This window comes from Pinus tabuliformis, chromosome 2_1 (genome assembly GCF_031772625.1).
Source record: "Pinus tabuliformis cultivar Carrire ecotype Pingquan chromosome 2_1, CPIR1, whole genome shotgun sequence".
NCBI lineage: Eukaryota > Viridiplantae > Streptophyta > Pinopsida > Pinales > Pinaceae > Pinus > Pinus tabuliformis.
In genome coordinates, this window is record NC_142299.1 from 706,098,180 (window position 1) to 706,102,104 (window position 3,925).

General features: G+C 40.7%; 1 pseudogene; it reads right to left on the reverse strand.

Annotated features, from left to right (window-relative positions):
- Positions 1-1,534: 1,534 nt before the first annotated feature.
- LOC149202537 (zinc finger CCCH domain-containing protein 17 pseudogene) lies at positions 1,535-2,774 on the reverse strand (annotated as a pseudogene).
- Between the last annotated feature and the right edge of the window lie 1,151 nt (positions 2,775-3,925).

Below are 3,925 nucleotides of genomic sequence, written 5' to 3' on the forward strand. Positions count from 1 at the left end.
TAATTCTCACCATGCTTCTCTCACAATGAGGTTTCTTGTAATTATTTTGCTCTTCTCTCACAGCTTGGTTTTTCTTATAGAAATCCAAATCTTTTCCAGCACCTTCACAAAAACTATCCTTCTGAGCGGATGGTTTTTTCAATTGAACTTCCATATTATCAAATTTAGAAGTGTCCTCCTGAGAAAGACTCTTTCTCTTCAAAGGACTAACCCGTTGACTATTGATGCTTGTTTGCATTCCATCCCCAAGATCATAAGGCTTTATTGCCTCTTTATGCAATAGTCGAGCTTTCCTATTTTCCTCATGAGATACCCTCAGAACCTGCTCCAATGTAAAATTTAGATCCTGGGCAATCTTGACACAGTCCTTAAATCGCATATACTTTTTGGAGATCATCATTTGCAACACATTTGAGTAACTCTGAATATCTGCCTCACCAGTAAATGTTAGTTGAGACATACAAGGAAATCCTTTGAGTTTTTTGAAAAGCCATAAACCAAAACTGAACAGAGCATTTGAATTATGCAAGTATTCTAAATGAGGCCGCGCGCATTTCTTTCAGAAGTAATAGGAATAAAGATAGATCCCTAAGAACCGAACAAAAGAACATAATTCTCCCACAGGATTTTGAAGAGAAGTGCCACTGAGAGTCCACCATGCTCTTTCTTAACTTGATGTGTTCCTTGAGACCATGTGGACTGCCTTGCAGACATCTTTCTGCTTCGAACCCTTCTATCCTTCAAAACGCTGTCTCATTCAGCAAAATTTTCATCTTCCATACAAAACAAGTCTTCTAGCTCTGCCATGGTATAACGATACAGAGAATATTGCTAATCTGGATTGCATTCACAAAGTCATTTTTGCATGTTGTAGACAGACAAAAGCATCTGGTGTTAACTGTACACAACAACAGAAAGATGTAAAAATATCAACATATAATACATTCTGGATCCTCCTCAGTACCGCCAACATGTTCAGGATACTTTTAAATTCACATCTTCTGCGCAATTCAATCTACAATTGAAACCCTTGCTGTTGTAATTTGAACTCTGAGATATACTCTGAACCTTCTCCTTCCGGGCACTATTATGCAAATCTGACATTGATGCTCTCTGCGCGCCTCAGGCAACCCAAAAACACAATAACAGAAACCGAAACATGATAATGGAAACAGAAATCTTCATATCCCCCGTTGTTTTCGAATCACGCATAAATACTAGCCCTTGAATGTCTCCTTTCACTCCATCCGCTATTAAAATCTACTTTATAATCTCCCTTTCCAGTTGTCGTTGTGATTCTGGTGATTTTGCTAATGTATATGGCCATCTGAAGCGCCACATCTCAATCCGGGTGTCAATAATAGTGGCGACCTTGTGGCAATCAAACCCTCATAAAAGCCACTTGACATTTGGCGGTTACTCACTACATTTCGATAAAGAAAACTCTAAGACTGAAATTGTCAAACAGTTAATGCGCATTCCCCGTGGCAATATAGAGCATCCAACAGCACCTCATGATCAAATGCGCCGCCTTCTAAGAGACCACGAATTCTGTATTTCTGAATATCGACAATAATGCCAAACTGGATTTGATTCGGGCTCCAACTTCAATAACCGTCTTATGGTGCTCTCGACCTCCCTCATTCACCGGTACCATGATATGCTCCATTCCATTACCAGTGAAAAATAATCCCCCAGGTCCAATCTGAAGTGCTCGCACTTCATTTCTTGAGAATACTCTACCTCGTTCATGAAACGATGGCAAGTCATAAAGGCGCACACTCTTATCATTGCATGAACAAAGCAAAATAGGTTTGGCTTGTTCATCATTCATTATGCACAGCGCAAGAACACCATGTTCTTCAATACGAGTGTAAATCTCTTCAAGAGCTATAGTTGATATAGCAGCCCAAACCTTCACTGTGCCATCCAAAGAACACGACAAGAGAAATTGGTCCCAACAAAGAAGAGACATTACAACTGATGTGTGATTTCTCAAGGTTTGGATACATTGAAAAGTTTCCAGGTCCCAAACTTTTATTGTGTGGTCCATAGAGGCAGAGTAAAGTTTGTCTTTCTGTGAGACTAATGAGACAACAGGCAACATATGCCCTGTGAGGGAAGTTGCAGGGTCAAATGTATTGGTTGTAGGATTAAACTTCCATGCTAAAATGGTGCCATCATGTGTTCCAGCCAAAATCATTTGATCAGCGATCGCCAGAGCATGCACTTGTCCATTAGGGCTGTCTAATAATAGCTCTGTCAAGTTGACGGTATTCAAAGCCTTGACAGCATTACGAAGGCCGACAAAAAGCCACGGACCTTCACTTAGAAGGCATCCAACTCCACTGTCGTCGCCTAAGGGGATATTTGTTCCCTGTCCTGTATGGCAGTCCCAGGGTATAAGCTTATTATGTCGGCCAACAGAATAGAGTTTTGCAGAGCCTAAATGCGAAAGAAAAGCAATTCCTCGAATAGGCTTGTTATCGTGGCCAACCAGCTTAGTCATGAAAGTGACATCGGAACCTCCAATAAAATGGGAGTGCAGATATCTGCAGTTGTCTTTTGCATACTTGCAATTGCCTGCAAGCCAATAACGGCATGCTTTATCCTTTTTGTTACAGGTGCACAAAGAAATCAATAGTCCACTTCAAATATCAGTTCGAGCCACATAAAGACAAGACTATCATATAAAGAAAAACAGATTCACATTGCATCCTTGGAGTGTCTGGCATAGCATCAACCTGTGTGTGAATTGTGTCCTCCTTGGACATGCTGTCATTGCTCTCATCAACATTCCTGGAGGGAAGCAAAACTCTATACAATAAGCATGCTAGGATTTGGACCTTCGCTGAAAACTCGAACCAATTCCCAATTTCGTAGCACGCTACGAAACCACGCAAACAGGTAGCGCTGCGAAACTGCTAAAAATAATTCTGGCGCTGCGAAAACACCCACTCTTTAAGCCAGGCTAAAAATTTTTGACTACACTATTTTCAGTGATAACAGTGGCTCCACTTGGGATAGTGTGCCCTTGTGGTGCGCTAAGAACATGCAGCTCCAGTGCCTCGTCCATTTGTAACAAACAGAAATTTGCTTGACCAACATGACTGTAGGAGAAAAAAAAACTAATGCTACTGAAAAATAAATGCTCAGCCAACCTTGAGCTTATTTGCAATTTACCTACCTACCTACCCTAACCATTTAAACTTTCCTCAGCTCAATCAATATGAAACTTCCAATGCAGCCAGTCATTTGCTTTATCTGACATTTGACTTCTTTGCCTGTCCCGAAGTTCAGCGCCAATGTGATAGAGAGATGACAGCTGCCACTGAAAATGTCTTTGACTGCATCGGATTTCAGAGCCAATGTGATAATGTAATGACCGCTGCCACTGAAACTGTCTCTGATCTTCTTTGAACAACTGAAATGCTGGAGAGTAAAACTCTTCCATGTAATCAGCTATAGGATCCCAGAACACATGATCAGCTTGTCTTTCCTCGAAACTTTCCAGCTGTACAAACTGATCTTCAACCACCGTGTTCAGTTCCTCAATCGTGAAAGAGAAAGGAACCAGCGTAGTCTCCTTGTGTTCTGTCATAGAAAGCTGTTGAAAATAATGATCATGATAACACTCTTCATTTTCAGGCCCCTGATTCTCAACCACACAAGACTCCTCTGATGTACTATCCACTTTTCTATTTGACAAGCTATCCAGTTGCTTTTCTGAATCATTCCAACAAACAATGGAATTTTCCTCACTATTATGATTATTATTTGGGGTAAGCTGCTGTAAGGAATTACAAAATTGAGCAAGCTTTTCCTCTGCCTGAGGGTCATAGAAAATTTCCTCCAATATTTCTTCTTGCTTGGTGCAATTAATTTCGTCTTCATTATGATCTGAAGCCTGACAAATTTGCTGCAT